This window comes from Rhinoraja longicauda, chromosome 3 (genome assembly GCF_053455715.1).
Source record: "Rhinoraja longicauda isolate Sanriku21f chromosome 3, sRhiLon1.1, whole genome shotgun sequence".
Lineage (NCBI taxonomy): Eukaryota > Metazoa > Chordata > Chondrichthyes > Rajiformes > Arhynchobatidae > Rhinoraja > Rhinoraja longicauda.
The window spans coordinates 96,579,617-96,604,443 of NC_135955.1; the positions used below are offsets into that span (position 1 = coordinate 96,579,617).

Consider the following 24,827-nt stretch of genomic DNA (forward strand, 5'->3'; position numbering starts at 1 on the left):
ATATCCTTCCTCAAATTTGGAGACCAAAAACCATACACGGTACTCCAGGTGCGGTCTTACTAGGGCCCTGTACAACTGCAGAAGGACCTCTTTGCTCCTATACTCAACTCCTCTTGTTGAGGTCTTCTTGAAGCAGGTAGGTACCTCAGAACGGAGTAGGGGGAGATTAAAGATGTCCGCTAGCTACTCCCGCTAGCTGGTCCGCCCAGCTACTCAGGACACGGCCAGGATCTCCACCTGGGCCAGTTGCCGTTCGCGGGTTTACCCTCAGGAAGTCCGATATAACCCCTGCTACAGTCACCCTGGGGAGAGGCACACTGGAGTCTGAAGGGCCAGGTGTCGCCACCCTGTTGGCCATCTGCTGGAAGCGGGCACAGAAAGCATTCAGTTCATCCTGTAGGGTGGCACTGTCGCCAATGGTTGTAGCCAGTCCGTGCTTTGCAGCCAGTTATCTTATTCAGACCGTGCCATATATTCCGTGTGTCCGAGTGATTGGACTGGGGATCAAGTTTGTCCCGGTATTGCCTCTTGGCGTCTTTGATGGCTTTGCGGAGATCACAGCGGGACTTCTTGTATCGCTCAGGGTCGTTTGACTTGTACGCAGCGGAGCTGGCCTTAACCTCGCGCACATCCATGGTCTCTGGTTGGGCAACACTCAGATTGACTTCATTGACGCCAATGAAGGAGGGTCCCAACCCAAAACGTCACCTATCCACGTTCTCCAGAGATGCTGCCTGACGCGCTGAGTTACTCCAGCACTCTGTGAAACGTCACCTATCCATGTTCTCCAGAGATGCTGCCCGACCCGCTGAGTTACTCCAGCACTCTGTGAAACGTCACTTATGCATGTTCTCCAGAGATAGAAACATAGAAACATAGAAAATAGGTGCAGGAGTAGGCCATTCGGCCCTTCGAGCCTGCACTGACATTCAATATGATCATGGCTGATCATCCAACTCAGTATCCCGTACCTGCCTTCTCTCCATACCCCCTGATCTATTTAGCCACAAGGGCCACATCAACTACCTTCTGTGGCAGAGAATTCCACAGACTCCCCACTCTCTGTGTGAAGAAATGTTTTCTCATCTCGGTCCTAAAAGACTTCCCCCTTATCCTTAAACTGTGGCCCCTGGTTCTGGACTTCCCCAACATCGGGAACAATCTTCCCGCATCTAGCCTGTCCAACCCCTTAAGAATTTTATATGTTTCTATAAGATCCCCCCTCAGTCTTCTAAACTCCAGCGAGATGCTGCCTGATCCGCTGAGTTACTCCAGCACTCTGTGAAACGTTACCTGTCTATGTTCTCCACAGATGCTGCCTGACCCGCTGAGTATGAAATTTTAATTGTCACAAAAACTCAATCTCATACAATTAATTTTTTACAATTAAAATTGTCATGGCAACTTCCAGACTTTTCCGATGAATTCTTTTCCAATTGCCATGACTACGCAGGGAGTCGGAGTCAGAGTGATCTGATGCAGACCCCAACGGAACAGATCTTCCAGTCATTATTTCCAGTTTAATTAGTTGTTTATTGAAGTAGTTGCACAAACGAGGAGATGAACATACCAGGCTGTACTTATTTCGCATACAAGTCGTAGCTGGCTGCTCGGACCCTGGTCTGGTCTCAGGTCTTTCCAGTCGATGGTCTGTCCATGTCTGGTAAGAACTGGATGTTCTCCCTCCCTGTGTCTGGCCACTTATGCCCATATATATATATATAAACACCACCCTGTGCATCTAACGACCGCCAGCCAAGTGTCCAAAATAATCCGGCAAGATATATCTAGACGAAATAATATAATATGCCAACAGTAGCTAGCCGAAACATAAATGGCTCCTAAAAAAATATCAGATTGCTCCAAAGAAATATCCAGGAGCTCCACAATAAATTTATTCTCACACATCCCAAAGTTCTTGACCAATTAGTCATTTTTGAGATGACATAAAAACACCGCAGTAATATTAATTGCATTAGACCAGTTTAGTTTAGAGATACAGCACAGAAACAGGCCCTTCGGCCCACCGAGTCCACGCCGACCAGCGATCCCTGTACATTAACACTATCCTACACACACAAGGGACAACTCACAATCTTTACCAAGCCAATTAACCTACAAACCTGCACGTCTTTGGAGTGTGGGAGGAAACCGAAGATCTCAGAGAAAACCCACGCAGGTCACGGGGAGAACGTGCAAACGCCGTACAGACGGCGCTGAAGGTAGTCAGGATGGAACCTGGTTCTCTGGCGCTGCGAGGCAACAACTCTACCGCTCTACTGTTCTATGTTCATTCAAGAGAGAGCTAGATAGAGCTCTAAAGGATAGCGGAGTCAGGGGGTATGGGGAGAAGGCAGGAACGGGGTACTGATTGAGAATGATCAGCCATGATCACATTGAATGGCGGTGCTGGCTCGAAGGGCCGAATGACAATAGACAATAGACAATAGGTGCAGGAGGAGGCCATTCGGCCCTTCGAGCCAGCACCGCCATTCAATGTGATCATGGCTGATCATTCTCAATCAGTACCCCGTTCCTGCCTTCTCCCCATACCCCCTGACTCCGCTATCCTTAAGAGCTCTTATCTAGCTCTCTCTTGAATGTATTCAGAGAATTGGCCTCCACTGCCCTCTGAGGCAGAGAATTCCACAGATTCACAACTCTCTGACTGAAAAAGTTTTTCCTCATCTCTGTTCTAAATGGCCCACCCGTTATTCTTAAACTGTGGCCCCTCCTGCACCTATTGTCTATTGTTTCGTGTTCTAGTTGGAAGGAAAAAAATGTGCACGAGATAGGATTTTCTTCAGTACAGAGGAAGGCCCTAATTAAGGTGATATAAACAATACAAATTAGGAGCAGGATGTCCACTTTGGCCATCCAGGCCGCTTCGCCGTTTAACATTGCGGCTGACCGCATTGTAATCTCATCCCTGCAGTGCTGCCTACCTGCAGTCACCTTTCATCGACTTGAATCTATATCTAGCTCTGCCTGAAGGCACTGAGCCACTCCATTGAAAACGCCCAGGCCATCTGGCGTGGATGCACGTTCACCAATTATACACCCAGCATGTCCCCATCCCAGTGAGACAAGGCGGCATCCCTGCCAAACCGTGTGGTGTTTAATTACTATCAGCGCAGGTAGATTCCCCAGGCACACGGGCAATCCTCTCGGCATATGCTCTGCGAGTTTTGAGTGGACCCATATATACGTGGCAGCGCGGTGGCGCAGCGGTAGAGTCGCGGCCTTCCAGCGCCAGAGACCCGGTTCGATCCTGACCGCTGTGGATCTCCCCGTGACCGCGTGGGTTTCCTCCCACACTCCAAAGACGTGGTAGGTTTGTAGGTTAATTGGCCTCAGTTAAAATTGTAAATCGTCCCCCGTGTGTAGAATAGTGCTTGTGGATGGGGTGATCGCTAGTCAGCGTGGACCCCGTGAGACTGTTTCCACCCAGTAACCCGGGACAATGTCCAGAACAAGGTGCCACAGTTTAAGAATAAGGGGTAGGCTATTTAGAACTGAGACGAGGAAAAACTTTTTCAGTCAGAGAGTTGTGAATCTGTGGAATTCTCTGCCTCAGAAGGCAGTGGAGGCCAATTCTCTGAATGCATTCAGGAGAGAGCTAAATAGGGCTCTTAAGGATAGCGGAGTCAGGGGGCATGGGGAGAAGGCAGGAACGGGGTACTGATTGAGAATGATCAGCCATGATCACATTGAATGGCGGTGCTAGCTCGAAGGGCCGAATGGTCTCCTCCTGCATCTATTGTCTATTGTCTATCTCCAAACTAAACTAGCATAAAATGGTTTATTGAAACAAATGAACTGCAGATTCAGGTTTACAAGAGACACAAATGCACCACCCATTTCATGTTCTCCTTGCGTCTACTTGTATGAAATTATGGAAAGAAGGAACCGCAGATACAGTTTTACACAACAACAAAAAAGCACAAAGTGCTGGAGTAACTCAGCAGGACAGGCAGCATCTCGAGAGAACATGGACTCATCAGACCCCAAAATGAATGAATGAATGAATGAATGAATGAATAAGTTTATTGGCCAAGTATGTGCATATACAAGGAATGTGCATATACAAGGATTTAGCCAGAAGATGCAGTACAGGCAAAAATGCTTCTATTCTCAGGTTTTGGAGATACTTTATGGAAACAGGCACTTCGGCCTACTGAGTCTGCACCGATCAGCGATCACCCCGGTACACTAACATGCATCCTACACACGAAGAACAATTTACAATTTCATCAAAGCCAATTAACCAACAAACTTGAACGTCTTTGGAGTATGGGAGGAAACCGGAGCGCCCGGAGAAAACCCACGCAGGTCACGGGGAGAACGTGCAAAAAACTGTACAGACGGCACCCGTAGTCAGGATCGAACCCGGGTCAATGGGGCTGTGAGGCAGCAACTCTACAGAAATGTTGTTAATCCATTTCAAGAAGACATTGTGCAGGATGTCCGTAGGAGCACCAACTCTGAGGCAAGTTGTTGAATATCAGGCAATTTACGGACAAGAAAATAACGTCCCAGAGAGTTGTGAATTTATGGAATTCTCTGCCACAGTGGGCAGTGGAAGCCAAATCACTGGATAGACAATAGACAATAGGTGCAGGAAGAGACCATTCGGCCCTTCAAGCCAGCACCACCATTCAATGTGATCATGGCTGATCATTCTCAATCAGTACCCCATTCCTGCCTTCTCCCCATACCCCCTGACTCCGCTATCCTTAAGAGCTCTATCTAGCTCTCTCTTGAATGCACCCAGAGAATTGGCCTCCACTGCCTTCTGAGGCAGAGAATTCCACAGATTCACAACTCTCTGACTGAAAAAGTTTTTCCTCATCTCAGTTCTAAATGGCCTACCCCTTATTCTTAAACTGTGGCCCCTTGTTCTGGACTCCCCCAACATTGGGAACATGTTTCCTGCCTCTAACGTGTCCAACCCCTTAATAATCTTATACGTTTCGATAAGACCTCCTCTCATCCTTCTAAATTCCAGTGTATACAAGCCTAGTCACTCCAGTCTTTCAACACATGACAGTCCCGCCATTCCAGGAATTAACCTAGTAAACCTACGCTGCACGCCCTCAATAGCAAGAGTGGATGGATTTAAAAGAGAGTTAGATAGAGCTCTGGGGGATAGTGGAATCAAGGGATATGGGGAGAAGGCAGGCACGGGTTACTGATTGTGGATGATCAGCCATGATCACAATGAATGGCGGTGCCAAATGGCCTCCTCCTGCACCTATTTTCTATGTTTCTATATGTAAACATTGTTCACTGTAAACATTATACAACAAAAGCTATATATATATATATATATATATATGCAGTTTTATATATTGATATATAAAATCTTTGTTGTAAAATACAGGTATTCCTCAGCTTCCGATGGGATTCCGTTCCGTGAAACCCATTGGAAACTGAAAATATCGTAAGTTGAAATGCATTGTAATACGCGCGATCACGAGGCCGGGAGCGAGTGGCGGCTCACTACAGGTCCCTGCCATTTACACCATCGCAAAGTCGAAACATTGCAAGTCGAACCATCGTAACCTGGGGAGCACCTGAAATGTTATTGTTATATATATGTATATGTATATGTATATATGTATATATATATATATAAATAACATTATTTTACAACAAAGTTGAATATAGAAAGTCACTATTGTTTTATAATGTTTACGTTACGTATATATATATATATATATATATATATATATGTATGTAAATTATAGATATATAATAAATAGATGATAATAATGCAAAATAATGTCCCATGGTCTAAATACTTCAGAGCTTATTTGAGGTTGTGGTGTTTAAAAGCCTGATGGCTTTAGGGAAGAAGCTATTCCTGAACCTGGACCTTAGAGTTTTCAAGCTCCTGTAATTTCTTCCCGAAGGCAGGGGCGTTCAGACATTCCCAATAACATGCACACACCACAAGCTGTGATGTAATCGTGAACATTTGCACACAATATTCCATTGCAAAATTATGTCCATGGGCCAGTATCTTATGTTTGAAGGTGATGACGGCTGAAAGTGCAGCAGCCTCATCTAGTGTTGGGCAGGTGAACAATTAAATGTGATGATAACCTTTACAGACACGATACCAGATGAAAGGTATCCAAGCATCACACATGCGGGGAGCTTAATATCATTATGCTTCCTAACCAGAACATCGCAAATGGGAAAACATTGCAGGTTTTAGCTCCAGTTAGGAGATTGCCAATAATAATTAACGGTTTCTCCTTTTAAGATTTCTATCCACCTGGCTAAAAAACACAGACTTGGAGACATGGAGAGTCATAGAGTGATACAGCGTGGAAACAGGCCCTTAGGCCCAATTTGCCCACACCGGCCAACATGTCCCATCTACACTAGTCCTCACCTGTCTGCGTTTGGCCCATATCCCTCTAAACCTGCCCTACCCACGTACCTGCCTAAATGTTGCAATAGTCCCTGCCTCAACTGCCTCCTCCGTCAGCTCGTTCCATACACCCACCACCCTTCGCATGAAAATGTTACCCCTGAGGTTCCTATTAAATCTTTCTCCCCCTCCCCCACCCCCCCTCGCCTTAAACCTATGTCCTCTGGTTCTCGGCTCCCCTACTCTGGGCAAGAGACTTTGTGCGTCTACCCGATCTATTCCTCACATGATTTTGTACACCTCTATAAGATCACCCTTCCTCCTCCTGCGCTCCATGGAATAGAGACCCAGCCTGCTCAACCTCTGCCAATAGCTCAGGCCCTAGAGACCTGGCAACATCCTCATAAATCTTCTCCGTTCCCTTTCCAGCTTGACAACATCTTTCCTATAACATGGTGCCCAGAACTGAACACAATATTCTAAATGCAGCCTCACCGACGTCCTATACAACTGCAACATGACCTCCCAACTTCTATACTCAATACTCTGACAGATTATTATCTGAATGGTGTCAAGTTAGGAAAAGGGGACGTACAACGAGATCTGGGTGTCCTAGTGCATCAGTCACTGAAAGGAAGCATGCAGGTACAGCAGGCAGTGAAGAAAGCCAATGGAATGTTGGCCTTCATAAACAAGAAGAGTTGAGTATAGGAGCAAAGAGGTCCTTCTGCAGTTGTACAGGGCCCTAGTGAGACCGCACCTGGAGTACTGTGTGCAGTTTTGGTCTCCAAATTTGAGGAAGGATATTCTTGCTATTGAGGGCATGCAGCGTAGGTTTACTAGGTTAATTCCCGGAATGGCGGGACTATCATATGTTGAAAGACTGGAGCGACTAGGCTTGTATACACTGGAATTTAGAAGGATGAGAGGGGATCTTATCGAAATGTATAAGATTATTAAGGGGTTGGACATGTTAGAGGCAGGAAACATGTTCCCAATGTTGGGGGAGTCCAGAACCAGGGGCCACAGTTTAAGAATAAGGGGTAGGCCATTTAGAACGGAGATGACGAAAAGCGTTTTCAGTCAGAGAGTTGTAAATCTGTCTCAGAAGGCAGTGGAGGCCATGTCTCTGAATGCATTCAAGAGAGAGCTAGATAGAGCTCTTAAGGATAGTGGAGTCAGGGGGTATGGGGAGAGGGCAGGAACGGGGTACTGATCGAGAATGATCAGCCATGATCACATTGAATGGTGGTGCTGGCTCAAAGGGCCCGAATGGCCTCCTCCTGCACCTATTGTCTATTGACTGATGAAGGCCAATATGCTAAACATCTCTTTGACCACTCCATCCACCTGTGACGCCACTTTCAAAAATATTACTTCTGCTACAGTATTAGCCAAATCAAATGGGCGGCATAGTGGCACAGCGGTAGAGATGCCACCTTGCAGCGATGGAGACCCAGGTTCCATCCTGACTACGGGCGCTGTCCGTACGACGTTTGTACGACTCCCCGTGACATGCGTGGGTTTTCTCCGGGTGCTCCGGTTTCCTCCCACACTCCAAAGATGTACAGGTCTGTAGGTTAACCAGCTTCAGTAAATTGTCCTTAGTGTGTGCGGGATACTGCTAGTGGACGTGATAATCGCTGGCCGGTGTGGATTCTGTGGGATGAAGGGCCTGTTTCCGCGCTGGGTCTCGAAACACTAAATTAAATTGACTTTTGAAACTCCGTTCAAGTCAACATAAAACCTGACACAAAAAAAAGCACATTTGGCTTCAAGACTATTTGTCATCAAATTTTTTTGCTCTTAACACTCAGCTTTCTGTGCTCCATTAGCTGATTAGCTGCATGTACTTCAACAGATGATGCTGCATTAAAGGACAATGGACCATTACTCACTGGATTGCAGCAGGGTCTGGATCTATTGGCCAGCTGGGCTGAGGAATGGTTGATGGAATTTAATGCAGTGAAGTGAGAGGTGTTGCATTTTGGGACGTCGAACAAGGGCAGGACCTACACAGTGAATGGTAGGCCTCTGGGTAGTGTTGTAGAGCAGAGGGATCTAGGAGTGCAGGTGCACGGTTCCTTGAAGGTCGAGTCGCAGGTAGACGAGGTGGTCAAAAAGGCTTTTGGCACTTTGGCCGTCATCAGTCAAGAGTATTGAGTGTAGAAGTTGGGAGGTCATGTTGCAGCTGTATAAGACGTTGGTGAGGCCGCATTTAGGGGGAGCAAGGGCGGAGCTGCGGGGTACCGAGGAGGCACGAGTGAGGGCCTCGTCTACCATGGGAGAGGGGAACCCCCGTTCCCTAAAGAATGAGGACATCTCGGACGCGTCCAAGTTTGGAACACCTCATCTTGGGCGCAGATACGGCGTAGACGGAGGAATTGGGAGTAGGGGATAGAGTCTTTGCAGGGTGGGAAGAAGTCTAGTCGAGATAGTTATGGGAGTCAGTGGGTTTGGAATAGACGTTAGTCAATAGTCTATTTCTTGTGATGGAGACGGTGAGATCAAGAAAGGCGAGGGGAGATGGTCCAAGTGAATTCGAGTGCAGGATGAAAATTGGTGGTGAAGTTGATGAAGTCCATGAGTTCTGCATGGGTGCAGGAGGCAGCACCGATGCAGTCGTCAATGTAGTGGAGATAGAGTTCGGGGATAGGGCCAGTGTACGCCTGGAACAGGAAATGTTCGACAAAGAGGCAGGCATAGCCCGGGGCCTGTACAGGTTCCCATAGCTACTACGCCTTGGTTTATTCACAAAATGCTGGAGTAACTCAGAAGGTCAGGCAGCATCTCGGGAGAGAAGGAATGGGTGACGTTTCGGGTCGAGACCCTTCTTCAGTCTGAGATGCTGCCTGACCTGCTGAGTTACTCCAGCATTTTGTGAATAAATCGATTTGTACCAGCATCTGCAGTTATTTTCTTATACTACTACGCCTTAGACATGGAGGAGGTGGGAGGGGTCGAAGGAGAAGTTGTTGAGGGTGAAGACCAGCTCCGCTAGGCAGAGGGGAGCGTTAGTAGAGGGGAATTGGATGGTCCTGCGGTCGAGGAAGAAACGGAGGGCTTTAAGGCCTTCCTGGTGGGGGACAGAGGTGTAGAGTGACTGAACGTCCACAGTAAAGATGAGGCAGTGGGGGGCTTGGAGAGCGGAAGTCAAGCTTGGGTATGCCAAACAAGGAATTTCACTGAGACAATAAAGCATCATTCATTCATTCCTTTATTCGATAACCCTTGGAAGGGTCTCGACAGCTGCAGAGTGACTTGGATAGATTAGGCGAGATTAGGCGAGTGGGCATGGCAGATGCAATATAATGTGGATAAATGTGAGGTTATCCACTTTGGCGGCAAGAACAGGAAAGCAGAGTATTACCTGAATGGTGAACGATTAGGAGAAGGGGAGGTGCAACGTGACCTGGGTGTCATGGTGCACCAGTCATTCAAAACAAGCGTGTAGGTGCAGCAGGCAGTGAAGAAAGCGAATGGTATGTTGGCATTCATAGCAAGAGGATTTGAGTTTAGGAGCAGGGAGGTTCTACTGCAGTTGTACAGGGCATTGGTGAGACCGCACCTGGAGTATTGTGTGCAGTTTTGGTCTCCTAATCTGAGGAAAGACGTTCTTGCCTTAGAGGGAGTACAGAGAAGGTTCACCAGATTGATCCCTGGGATGGTGGGACTTTCATATGAAGAAAGACTGGATATACTAGGCTTGTACTCGAAGAGAGAGCTGGATAGAGCTCTTAAGGATAGCGGAGTCAGGGGGTATGGGGAGAAAGCAGGAACGGGGTACTGATTGAGAATGATCAGCCATGATCACATTGAATGGTGGTGCTGGCTCGAAGGGCCGAATGGCCTCCTCCTGCACCTATTGTCTATTATCTATTCACTCATTCATTCCATATTTGACAACCCTTGGTAAGGTAACTACTGAGCCTCCCACGGTCCAGCGAGCATCAACCCAACTTATCCAATCTCTCCTTATACATAAAGCCCTCTATTCCAAGCAACATCCTGGCCAGTTCCTCTTCATCTTTCCTAGTCTTACCACATCCTTCCTGAAGAAGGGTCTCGACCCGAAACGTCACCCATTCCTTCTCTCCAGAGATGCTGCCTGTCCCGCTGAGTTACTCCACCATTTTGTGAAACCTTCGATTTGTACCGGCAGCTGCAGTTATTTTCCTACATCCTTCCCGCAGTGTGGGACAGAACTGCCCACGATACTCCCCGCACCATGACATCACAACACAAAAGCTGCAACGTGTCATCACAATGTTCACATTCAATGCCTCTCGCCCGACAAAGAAATGCCTCGGCAAGGCCAGCAGCATCATCAAGGACCAGTCTCACCCACGATCACTCCCTCTTCTCCCCTCTCCCATCAGGCACGAGGCACTGAAGTGTGAAAACGCACACCTTCAGATTCAGGGACAGTTCCTTCCTGGCTGTTATCAGGCAACTGAATCATCCTCTCATCAACTAAAGAGCGGTGGTATCACAAAATGCTGGAGTAACTCAGCAGGTCGGGCAGCATCTCAGGAGAGAAGGAATGGGAGACCCTTCTTCAGAACTAAAGTGCGGTCCTAATCTCTCAGAGCCAAACAGCGTGAAAACAGCCCCTTCGACTAAACTTGCCCACGTCGGCCAACACGCCCCATCTACACTAGTCCCATCTGCCTGAGTTTGGTCCATATCCCTCTGAACCTGTCCTATCCACGTACCTGTCTAAATGTTTCTTAAACATCGCTGCATCTACCTCATTGGAGACCTTTGATCTTTAATCGGATTTTATTGGACTTTATCTCGCACTTAATATTATTCCCTTTACCACCACACAGTGGATGGTTTGATTGTAATCATGTATTGTCTTTCCGTCGACTGGATAACACACAACAAAAGCTTCTCATTGTACCTTGGTACATATTTAGCTTTTTTACATAGAAACATGGAAAATAAGTGCAGGAAGAGGCCATTCGGCCCTTCGAGCCAGCACCGCCATTCATTGTGATCACGGCTGATCATCCACAATCAGTGACCCGTTTCTGCCTTCTCCCCTCATCCCTTGATTCCACTAGCCCCGAGAGCTCGATCTAACTCTCTTTTAAATTTTAGTTTAGTTTGGAGATACAGCGCGGAAACAGGCCCATTTGGCCCACCGGGTCCGCGCCGACCAGCGATCCCCGCACACTAACACTATCCTGCACCCACTAGGAACAATGTTCACATTTACCAAGCCAATTAACCTACAAACCTGCACGTCTTTGGAGCGTGGGAGGAAACCGAAGATCTCGGAGAAAACTCACGCAGGTCACGGGAAGAACGTACAAACTCCGTACAGACGGCACCCGTAGTAGGGATGGAACCCGGGTCTCCGGCGCTGCATGGCAGTAACTCTACCGCTGCGCCACCGTGCCGCTATAAATTGGGCAATGACAAACTCCTCTCTTACCCAGAATAGGGGGATTGAGAACCAGAAGACACAGGTTTAAGGCGAGGGGGTGGGGGGGGGGGAAGATTTAATAGGAATCCATGGGGTAACTTTGTTTTTTAAAACACAAAGGGTGGTGGGTGTATGGAACGAGCTTCCGAAGGAGGTATCTGAGGCAGGTACTATTACAACTTTTAAGAAACATCTGGACAGATACATGGATAGGATCGGTTTAGAAGTATTAGGGCTAAATGCAAGCAGCTGGGACTAGTGTAGCTGGAACATTGTTGGCCGGTGTGGGCGAGTTGGGCCGAAGGGCCTGTTTCCACGCTGTATCACTCTATGGCACACAATCATCTCCCAGAGCTGAAAAGATTGCAAATTATTTGGCTCGTTGCAGGATAATCTTGACAATTGGTCTCCCTTAATGACAATTCATATGTCCATAATATGTTTGCAGCGTTGAGACTAAAAGCAGATTCAGTTTCACAGAAGGCTGATATTATATCTTGGGAAACGAACGGAAGTTATTACAATGAAGATCATTCAATCCTCTTGACATCAAAGCACATCTGCTCACCATTACCCGATGCTTTGGCGCGTCATGTAATCAGGCAACTGAACCACCCTACCACAACCAGAGAGCAGTCCTGAACTACTATCTACCTCATTGGTGGCCCTCGGACTATCCTTGATCGGACTTTACCTTGCACGAAACGTTATTCGCGTTATCGTGTCCCTGTGCACTGTGAATGGCTCGATTGTAATAATCACGTATTGTCTTTCCGCTGACTGGTTAGCGTACACAACTAAAGCTTTTCACTGTACCTCGGTACACGGGACAATAAACTAAACTCAAACTCAACTCATCAGGTATTTCCAAAGCAGAAGTAAATTGGATTACATTTTGTTTCATTAATACATCGTAGGACCTCAGAAGGCAGTGGAGGCCAATTCTCTGAGTGCATTCAAGAGAGAGCTAGATAGAGCTCTTAAGGATAGCGGAGTCAGGGGGTTATGGGGAGAAGGCAGGAATGGGGTACTGATTGAGAATGATCAGCCATGATCACATTGACTGGCGGTGCTGGCTCGAAGGGCCGAATGGCCTCCTCCTGCACCTATTGTCTATTGGATTGGATAAAAAAGCTTTTCACTGCAATAGTTGATCTAGTTTTTGTTAGCTTAGAGATACAGCGCGGAAACAAGCCTTTCGGCCCACCGAGTCGGCGCCGACCAGCGATCCCCCCACACTAGCACTATCCTACACACACGCGGGACAATTTACAATTTTTACTGACGTCAAATTGACCCACAAACCTGTACGTCTTTCGAATGTGGAGCGGAAACCAGAGCACCCGGGGAAAACCCACACAGGTCACGGGCAGAACGTACAAACTCCGTACAGACAGCACCCGTAGTCAGGATCAGACCCGGGTCTCTGGCGCTGTGAGGCAGCAACTCTACCGCTACGCCACCCAAAACTAAACTAAATACAGAACTCATGTGAACAGGCGAACGATAGTCAATAGACAATAGGTGCAGGAGGAGGCCATTCAGCCCTTCGAGCCAGCACCACCATTCAATGTGATCATGGCCGATCATTCTCAATCAGTACCCCGTTCCTGCCTTCTCCCCATACCCCTTGACTCCGCTATCCTTAAGAGCTCTATCTAGCTCTCTCTTGAATGCAATCAGAGAATTGGCCTCCACTGCCTTCTGAGGCAGAGAATTCCACAGATTTACAACTCTCTGACTGAAAAAGTTTTTCCTCATCTCAGTTCTAAATGGCCTACCCCTTATTTTTAAACTGTTAACCCTGGTTCTGGACTCCCCCAACATTGGGAACATGTTTCCGGCATGGACTCGGTGGGCTAAAGGTTCGGACATCAGTCTGGAGAAGGGTCTCGACCCGAAACATCACCCAGTCCTTCTCTCCGGAGATGCTGCCTGACCCGTTGAGTTACTCCAGCCTTCGGTGGGCTAAAGGGACCATTTCCACACGTTGTGTCTGTAAACTAAAACATCCATTGTTTCAAATCCACCTGCCGTCACCTTTTCGACCAACAAGAAATGCTCTGGTATGTTTTGCCTCGTTGCTAAGGCAGGAGAAGGCTTTGTACTCTCACTGGCATCAATTTCCACGGCTGGGTTTCTGGTGAAACTATGTGCAGGGCTGAATACAAGCGTTATTTTTTTATAATGGGCCCAAACAGAGCCACTGTCACACTTGAAAGGCATTCCTAGCTCCGAGATCTTGCTACTCGTGACCCCATGTCATCTGAAAACAGAATGCAACATGAAAACAGTGGGGAGAAAAGGAAAAAAAAAAGATACAAAGTGCTGGAGTAACTCAGCGGGTCCGGTGGCATCTTCAGTGAACATCTAGATTTTTTTTTAGATTTAGAGATACAGCGCGGAAACAGGCCCTTCGGCCCACCGGGTCCGCGCCGCCCAGCGATCCCCGCACATTAACACTATCCTACACACACAATTTTTACATTTACCCAGCCAATTAACCAACAAACCTGCACGTCTTTGGAGTGTGGGAGGAAACCGAAGATCTCGGAGAAAACCCACGCAGGTCACGGGGAGAACGTACAAACTCCGTACAGACGGCGCCCGTAGTCAGGATCGAACCTGAGTCTCCGGCGCTGCGTTCGCTGTAAGGCAGCAACTCTACCGCTGCGCCACCGTGCCACCCTATCTAGTTTAGATATACAGCTTGGAAACAGGAGCTTAGTACCACCGAGTCCGCGCCAACCCGTACACTAGTTCTATCCTTTTCTCCGTGGATTGTCGCCTTGTCGTGGTGGAGAAGCTCGTGCGGTCCTGAGATCCTGAGAGCGATGCCGTCTGGAGCTACGCTCCTGGTAGGGTCACCCATGGCGGTGAGGTCGAGGGGGAGGTCCCTGACAAAGAGCGATCCAACCAAGACCTCAACGGTGGAACAGGCGGAGGGAGGATGACGGCCGACTTCAGTGGAGCGTCACAACGGCTGGGAAGGCGGATGGATGAAGGCTGCAGCAGAAAAGGGTCAATAGACAATAGGTGCAGGAGGAGGCCATTCGGCCCTTCGAGCCAGCACCGCCATTCAATGTGATCACGGCTGATCATTCTCAATCAGTACCCCGTTCCTGCCTTCTCCCCATACCCCCTGACTCCGCTATCCTTAAGAGCTCTATCCAGCTTTCTCTTGAATGCATTCAGAGAATTGGCCTCCACTGCCTTCTGAGGCAGAGAATTTCACAGCTTCACAACTCTCTGACTGAAAAAGTTTTTCCTCATCTCAGTTCTAAATGGCCTACCCCTTATTCTTAAACTGTGGCCCCTTGTTCTGGACTCCCCCAACATTGGGAACATGTTTCCTGCCTCTAACGTGTCCAACCCCTTAATAATCTTATACGTTTCGATAAGATCCCCTCTCATCCTTCTAAATTCCAGTGTATACAAGCCTAGTCGCTCCAGTCTTTCAACATACGACAGTCCCGCCATTCCGGGAATTAACCTAGTAAACCTATGCTGCACGCCCTCATCTACGCCCTACGTAGCAAGAATATACTATATGTATATATTATTTGAATATTTGAATAAATATCAATTTTTTTTACAAACCTACCACCCCTGGCAATGTGTCACAGGCCCCCCCACCCACCCCACCATTCTGTGTATTTGAAACAAAACGTTCCCTGCATATTCTCCAATAAAATGTTCCCCTCTCACATTATTTCTTTGCCGTCTGGTGTTGGACATTTCCACACTGGGGGAAAAAGATTCTGACTGTCAACCTGATCTATGCCTCTCATAATTTCGGATACTTCCATCGAGTCTCCCCTTAACCTCCGACATTCCAGTAAAAACAATCCAAGTCCAGATAAGTTCCAGTAAAAACAATCCAAGTCCAGATTGTGTCCAGTTTTGGTCTCCTAACTTGAGGAAGGACATCCTTGTAATTGAGGCAGTGCACTAGTGTAGGTTCACGAGATTGATCCCTGGGATGGCGGGACTGTCATATGAGGAAAGATTGAAAAGACTGGGCTTGTATTCATGAGGGTTTAGAAGGATAAGAGGGGATCTTACATAGACGTATAAAATTATAAAAGAACTGGACAAGCTAGATGCAGGAAAAATGCTCCCAGGGGGTGTCCAGAACCAGGGGCCACAGTCTTAGAATAAAGGGGAGGCCATGATCACATTGAATGGTGGTGATGGCTCGAAGGGCCGATTGGCCTACTCCTGCACCTATTGTCTATTGTCTAACACAATAAAACCAAAACAGAACCCACCACCATTGTACAAGATAAACAATAAAGTGTTATACAAACTATCTTATACTCTTTGTCGAGGATGCGTTCCACCCCCCCCCCCTCTCTCCCCCTCCCCCCCCACAGTGCCCAGCGGTCCCAGATAACCCCAGGGTGCCCGTGGACAGCGCGTAGTCCCTGTCTAACACCACCCGGACTTGGACATAACCCTGGAAAAGGGGCGGGCAGCCGGCTCTGGGATGGTAGTGGAGGCAGATACGATAGTGGTGTTTAGGAGGCACTTGGAAGTAGAGGGAATGAATAGAGGGATATAGATCACGTACAGGCAGATCCGATCAATTTAACATGGCATCGTGTCCAGCACAATCATTGTGGGCCGAAGGGCCTGTCCCTGCGCTGGAGTGCGTTCCCTGTTCTCTGACTCAGCATTGTGCACGGACAATGTTGTAAATAAGCATTTGTTACAGTCCCAACATAAAACACTCTCGAAATTAGCAACTCTTCGTTAATAAGAAACTCAGCATTTCCTTGCTGCAATTTAAAAGCCAGCACAGCAAATAAACTCAGGCTACGTTATTAATGAAAGTGTTTGGACAGTGTTTCATTGAGGCACACTTTATAAGCTCGACACTTTATAAATTGAACTGGAGAAACAAGAAACGGTGAGTGCTGGCTGACAGCCATTAAAAAAAAGCACAAAGTGCTGGAGTACTTGGAGCCTTAGAGTTATCCAGCACGGAAACAGGCCCTTCAACTTGGGTTGCCAACTGTCCCGTATTAGCCGGGACATCCCGTATTTTGGGCTAAATTGGTTTGTCCCGTACGGGACCGCCCTTGTCCCGTATTATTGTTCCCAATGTTGGGGGAAGTCCAGAACAAGGGGCCACAGTTTAAGAATGAGGGGTAGGCCATTTAAAACGAAGATGAGGAAAAACTTTTTCAGTCAGAGAGTTGTGAATCTGTGGAATTCTCTGCCTCAGAAGGCAGTGGAGGCCAATTCTCTGAATGCATTCAAGAGAGAGCTAGATAGAGCTCTTAAGGATAGCGGAGTCAGGGGGTATGGGGAGAAGGCAGGAACGGGGTACTGATTGAGAATGATCAGCCATGATCACATTGAATGGTGGTGCTGGCTCGAAGGGCCGAATGACCTCCTCCTGCACCCATTGTCTATTGTCTATTGTCTATTAGGACCTGGGGGGCGCTGTAGGCCCAGACAGCATAGGGCCGGAGAGCGCAGGCCCGGAGGCCTGGGCGTCGTAGAACGGAGGTTGCATGGCAACCCGCCTCCCAGCCTGGGTGGCCGCCATTGGTGGAACGGGAGCACGTGGCCGCTGGCTGGGTGAGGTCACGTGGGGCGCGGGGCGGTGATGTCACCTTGTCCCTTATTTGGGAGTTAGAAAGTTGGCAACCCCATGTCCGAGTTACCTCCACCCCATTGCGGACATTGGACTTGGTCTCTGGAACTGATGTGCTATAATGCAGAGAACCATATTCTCTATCTTCCCCTCTGCTCTATCTATTGTGCTAGAGTTTTAACTGATTGGATCCATGTAATGTATATCTGATCTGATTTGAAAGCTTTTCCCTGTACCTCATCACACGTGATATTAATAAATCTACAGTGCATAAGTGATAGGAACTGAATTAGGCCATTCAGCCCATCAAGTCTACTCCGCCATTCAATCGTGGCTGATCCATCTTTCCCTCTCGACCCCATTCTTCGGCCTTTTTGCCATAACCCCTGACACCCGTACATAGAAACATAGAACATAGAAAATAGGTGCAGGAGGTCATTCGGCCCTTCGAGCCAGCACCGCCATTCATTGTGATCGTGGCTGATCATCCACAATCAGTAACCCGTGCCTGCCTTCTCCCCATATCCCTTGATTCCACTAGCCCCTAGAGCTCTATCTAACTCTTTTAAATTCATCCAGTGAATTGCCTTCCACTGCCTTCGGTCGCAGCGAATTCCACAAATTCACAACTCTCTGGGTGAATTTTTTTTTTCTCACCTCAGTTTCAAATGGCCTCCCCTTTATTCTTAGACTCGCCCAACATTGGGAACATTTTTCCTGCATCTAGCTTGTATCACGGTGGGTCAGGCAGCATCCCTGGAGAACATGGATAGGTGACGTTTCCAAGAGTGCTGGAGTAACTCAGTGGGTCAGGCAGCATCTCTGGAGAACATGGATAGGTGACGTTTCACAGAGTGCTGGAGTAACTCAGCGGTTCAGGCAGCATCTCTGGGGAACATGGACAGGTGACGTTATAGGCCGACAATGTCATTGTTCTCCGAATATGGTACCATTTTGGTACACATGACAATTAAACACTCTTGACACTCTTAATTCTTGAATGCAGTGAGATTAAATGTGTGAAAACTTTTAGTTTAGAGATACAGCGCGGAAACAGGCCCTTCGGCCCACCGAGTCCTCACCGACCAGCGATCCCCTCACACACCAACACTATCCTACAGACGCACTAAAGATAAATTAAACATACACCAAGCCAATTAACCCACGGGGGGAAACCGACATTACGGGGGGAAACCGAAAATGTCGGAGAAAACCTCTTGGTCACGGGGAGAACGTACAAACTCCGTACAGACAGCACCCGTAGTCGGGATGGAACCCGGGTCTCTGGCGCTGCGAGGCAGCAACTCTACCGCTGCGCCGCCTAATTGATTGAACCCGATTAAGTCACGTTGCTCCCCAATTCAATCACCTCTACTCTGTGTGTCAGTGTCAGGGCTGGCGGGTGAGGTAGATACGATAATGGCATTTAAGAAGCTTTTCGATAGGCACATGGATATGTAGAGAATGGAGCACTGTGGATCATGTGCAGGCAGACGAGGTTAATTTAGCTTGGCCTCATGTTCAGCACAGACCATTGTGGACCGAAGCTTCTGTTCCTATCCTGTATGTTCTCCGGTCAGCTTGCCTTTCTAACAAGAGCTCAATTTACACAGTACATTTCATTCCACGACAGTCTAATTCTGAAATGAGGTTTGTCATGGAGTCTTATAGCGTGGAAGCAGGCCCTTCGGCCCAACATGTCCCATCTACGATCGTCCCACCTGCCTGCATTTGGCCCATATCCCTCCAAACCTATCCTACCCTATGCAGCTTAGGTTTACGAGGTTAATTCCAGGAATGGCGGGAATGTCATCTGTTGAAAGACTGGAGCGACTGGGCTTGTATACACTGGAATTTAGAAGGATGAGAGGGGATCTTATCGAAACATATAAGATTATTAAGGGGTTGGACACGTTAGAGGCAGGAAACATGTTCCCAATGTTGGGGGAGTCCAGAACCAGGGGCCACAGTTTAAGAATAAGGGGTAGGCCATTTAGAACGGAGATGAGGGAAAACTTTTTCAGTCAGAGAGTTGTAAATCTGTGGAATTCTCTGCCTCAGAAGGCAGTGGAGGCCAATTCTCTGGATGCATTCAAGAGAGAGCTAGATAGGGCTCTTAAAGATAGCGGAGTCATATCATATCATATCATATATATACAGCCGGAAACAGGCATTTTCGGCCCACCAAGTCCATGCCGCCCAGCGATCCCCGTACATTAACACTATCCTGCACCCACTAGGGACAATTTTTACATTTTACATTTACCCAGCCAATTAACCTACATACCTGTACGTCTTTGGAGTCAGGGGGTATGAGGAGAAGGCAGGAACGGGGTACTGATTGAGAATGATCAGCCATGACCACATTGAATGGTGGTGCTGGCACGAAGAGCCGAATGGCCTCCTCCTGCACCTATTGTCTATCAATATACCTGTCCAAATGTTTCTTAAACGTCGTGACATTCCCTGCCTCCTCCGGCAACTCGTTCCATACACCCACCACACCTGCGTGGATAAAGTTACCCCTCAAGTTCTTATTAAATCTCCCCCCCCCCCCCCCCCTCACCTTAATAGGAACCAGAGGAGTAACATGGGACATGTTGGTCGGTATGGGCAAGTTGGGTTGAAGGGCCTGCTTCCACACACTATGACTCTATGACAAACCTCACCTCAGAATCAGACTGTCGTGGAATGAAATGCACTTGTAAATCGAGCTCTTGTGAGAAAGGCAATCTGATAGTAGCACATAGAACAACACTTGTCATCGAAACTCGTAACTGAAAACGCAATCTAAAGATCAGATCACTATCCATTGTCTTGCACTGACTGCCATGGCAAAGTGGAACAGAGTTTAATGGGCCCTGCGTTTACATGAGATTCCATCTTCAATCTATAACATGCATCTCTGGGCAATGGTATGTTGAAAGGCCATGTGAGGGCTAGTACTATTGAATGTCACCTTCGTAAGTGATAGGAGCAGCATTAGGCCATTCGGCCCATCAACTCTACAGCATTCAATCATAATAATAATAATAATAATCCATTTATTTTATATAGCGCCTTATCGCATGCTCAAAGCGCTTTACAAAAACAATTAACATAGAAACAAACAGACAAACTATCCTGACGGAAAAGCGGCGAATACACAACGCCAGCGTCCTCTCACGTCAGGGTCCGGCAGTAGACATTAAAAAGCACAAGACACACAGATATAATTTTTTACACAAAACAGCCATCACAGTGATTGCTCTAGGCACACCCTCACTGTGATGGAAGTCAAAGTCTTGTCTCCTCCTCATTCTTCTCCCGTGGTGCCACGAGGTGATCGAGGCTCCCAACTTTTTGAAGCCCCCACCGGGCGATGGAAAGTGCTGCGGCCGAGCCACGCAGGGCGATGAAAGTCCTGAGCCCCCACCGGGCGATGTAAAGTGCTGCGGCCGGGCCACGCAGGGCGATGAAGGGCCTGCGGGCGGGTTGATCGTACCTCGCGCTTCGGGGCGGTCGAAGCTGCTACGGCTGGAGCTCCCAAAAGCCGGTCGCCAGCCAGGGACCTGCGAGCTCCCGATGTTGCGGTCTGCAGGGCCAACGGCCGAAGCCTCCGAGATGGTAAGTCCAGGCCCTGCGACCGGAGTCTTTGAGGTCGATCCCAGCTGGAGGCCGCCGACTCCACGATGTTAGGCCGTAGCGCGAACGGAGATACGACACGGTAAAGGTCGCATCTCCGTTGAGGAGGAGATTTGAAAAAAAGGTTTCCCCCAACCCCCCCCACCACCCCCCTACATACACAGAATTAAAAATAAAACAAAACGTACATTTAACAACGACAATGACAAAAAAACAACAACAAAAAACGGAGAGACTGCCGGTGAGCCGCAGCCGCAGAACACAGCCACGCCTCCACTCATGGCTGATCTATCTCTCCCTCCCAACCCCATTCTCCTGCCTTCTCCCCATATCCCCTGACACCCGCACTAATCAAGAATCTGTCAATCTCCGCCTTAAAAATATCCGCTACCTTGGCCTCCACAGCCTTCTGTGGCGATGAACTCCACAGATTCACCACCTTCTGACTAAAGAAATTCCTCCTCGTCTCCTTTATAAAGGAACGTCCTTTAATTCCGAGGCCGTGACCTCTAGTCCTAGACTCTCCCACCAGTGGAAACATCCTCTCCACATCCACTCTATCCTGGCCTTTCACTATTCTGTACGTTTCAATGAGGTTCCCCACCTCATCCTTCTAAACTCCAGAGAGTACAGGCCCAGTGCCGGCAAACGCTCATCATAGGTTAACCCACTCATTCCTGGGATCATTCTCGTAAACCTCCTCTGGACCCTCTCCAGAGCCAGCACGTCCTTCCTCAGATATGGGGCCCAAAATTGCTCACAATACTCCGAATGCGGTCTGACCAGCGCCTTTTTGTCAATACCCAGAACCGGTTGCATCACAGCCTGGTTCAACAACTCAAACTCCCAGGAGCGAAGAAGACTGCAAAAGGTTGTGAACACTGCCCGGTCCATCGCTGGCTCTGACCTCCCCTCCATCGAAGGGATTTACCAGAATAGCTGCCTCTAAAAGGCAGCCAGCATCATCAGAAACCCACACCACACTGGCCACAATGGGATGTTGGCCTTCATAACAAGAGGAGTTGAGTATAGGAGCAAAGAGGTCCTTCTGCAGTTGTACAGGGCCCTAGTGAGACCGCACCTGGAGTACTGTGTGCAGTTTAGGTCTCCAAATTTGAGGAAGGATATTCTTGCTATTGAGGGCGTGCAGCGTAGGTTTACTAGGTTAATTCCCAGAATGGCGGGACTGTCATATGTTGAAAGACTGGAGCGACTAGGCTTGTATTCACTGGAATTTAGAAGGATGAGAGGGGATCTTATCGAAACGTATAAGATTATTAAGGGGTTGGACACGTTAGAGGCAGGAAACATGTTCCCAATGTTGGGGGAGTCCAGAACAAGGGACCACAGTTTAAGAATAAGGGGGGTAGGCCATTTAGAACTGAGATGAGGAAAAACATTTTCAGTCAGAGAGTTGTAAATCTGTGGAATTCTCTGCCTCAGAAGGCAGTGGAGGCCAATTCTCTGAATGCATTCAAGAGAGAGCTAGATAGAGCTCTTAAGGATAGCGGAGTCAGGGGGTATGGGGAGAAGGCAGGAACGGGGTACTGATTGAGAATGATCAGCCATGATCACATTGAATGGCGCTGCTGGCTCAAAGGGCTGAAAGGCCTCCTCCTGCACCTATTGTCTATTGTCTATCTCACCCCTGCCATCGGGAAGAAGGTCCAGGAACCTGAAACCTGTAACGTCCAGGTTCAGGGGCAGCTTCTTCCCTACAACCATCAGGCTATTAAACACGACAACGACAAATAAGCTCTGAACTGCAATAGACTATTATTGTTTGCTTTTTGGTGTGTACGTATGAGTATATATATATACACACACATATATAAAATAGGTGCAGGAGGAGGCCATTTAGCCCTTTGAGCCAGCACCGCCATTCATTGTGATCATGGCTGATCATCCACAATCAGTAACCCATGCCTGCCTTCTCCCCATATCCCTTGATGCCACTAGCCCCTAGAGCTCTATCTAACCCTCTTTTAAATCCATCCAGTGAATTGGTCTCTACTGCCCTCTGTGGCAGAGAATTCCACAAATTCACAACTCTCTGTGTGAAAAAGTTTCTTCTCACCTCAGTTTTAAATGGCCTCCCCTTAATTCTTGGACTGTGGCCCCTGGTTCTGGACTCCACCAACATTGGGAACATTTTTCCTGCGTCTAGCTTGTCCAGTCCTTTTATAATTTTATACGTCTCTATAAGATCCCTTCTCATCCTTGTAAACGGCAGTGAATACAGGCCCAGTCTTCCTATGATCTCCATGATCTATACATATATATATATACACGTGTATTTATTCACAAAATGCTGGAGTAACTCAGCAGGTCAGGCAGCATCTCGGGAGAGAAGGAATGGGTGACGTTTCGGGTCGAGACCCTTCTTCAGACTCGACCCGAAACGTCACCCATTCCTTCTCTCCCGAGATGCTGCCTGACCTGCTGAGTTACTCCAGCATTTTGTGAATAAACACCTTCGATTTGTACCAGCATCTGCAGTTATCTTCTTATATATACGTGTATTTGCGAGTGTGTGTATATCTGTACACACACTGAATTTTCTCTCTTGTTTATTATACTGCTTACAGTATACTATGTTTACATATTCTGTTGTGCTGCTACAAGTAAGAACCTGGGACATATGACAATAAAACACTCTCGACTCTTGAAATGGAAATAGTAACAAGTCGTAAGGAAGATCATTGTCAAGACATGTGTCCAGCCGAAACCACATTCCCCGTGTGAAGGACAGCTTGCTGAACACCTTGGTTCATTATAGTCGCAGGTACCGAGGTGCAGAGAAAAGCTTTCATGCTATCCAGTCAAATCAAACCACGCAAGAATACAATCAAAGTACACACAAGAGCAACAGGTGGTAAAAAGCACAGATACTAGAGGAGCAAGATGAACCACTCCGTTGAAATCGCCTATTACTGAAGTGTAGTACGCAAAGGAGCGTAACGTCTGCCATTTTAGTAGGCTAAACGTCCGCCATTTTAGTAGGTTCGTTCTGCCTCTTGCAGTGTAATCAGTGTTTCGGGGGAATAGTATGTGTGATGATACTATGGCGAGTCCGAAAACTTGTTGGTTGTAGAAGAAGTTTATTGCAGCCGCAATATTCGAATACAAAGTTAAACAACAAGGTAAAGGACAACCATCAAAAACTTACTGTCTTCTTCGAAGACTTCGCCGAACTAACTTTTCGGGCGCCAAAAGCGCACATGACAACGCTGGCCAATCAGCGATGTCGCTCTCTGGACCAATCCCTACGGTCGCGCTCACACGTGGCCTTGCTGGCCAATCTGAGGATTCGACGACCCGGACCATTCTCTATGGTCGCTACATGACCCCCCCCAGAACCCGAGGTACGGAACCTAGCAGGGAGCCGGATTTCACGACCATAACGAGTAAGGAGAGGGGCAGCCAGAACCACAGGAGCAGGGGATTCCGGACTTGGAGGAACTGCCGGAACGGGGGGTCCTGGAGGAACTGCCGGAACGGGGGGTCCTGGACTGAGCGGAACTGACGGAGGTCGGCCTCTCCTAGGGGTTTGGCCGACCAGGACTGGTTGATCCGGGTCCAAGTGTGCAGGTTTGAGCCGGGACACCGAGACGAGCTCACTCCTGCCGCACATGTCTAAGGTGAAGGTAGCCGTTCCCTTACGTAAAACCCGGAACGGCCCTTGATAGACCCTCTGCAACGGGGCGCAATGGGAATCTTTTCACAGAAACACAAACTCACAGTCCTTCAGGGAAGGCGGTTCATGTACCATGGGACACCCA

General features: G+C 48.1%; 1 protein-coding gene across 3 annotated transcripts in view; it reads right to left on the reverse strand.

The window, feature by feature from the left end:
• LOC144592200 (sorbin and SH3 domain-containing protein 2-like) overlaps window positions 1-24,827 on the reverse strand; it is a 369,491-nt gene that overhangs the window by 327,601 nt on the left and 17,063 nt on the right. The gene's annotated exons all lie outside the window — the stretch shown is intronic.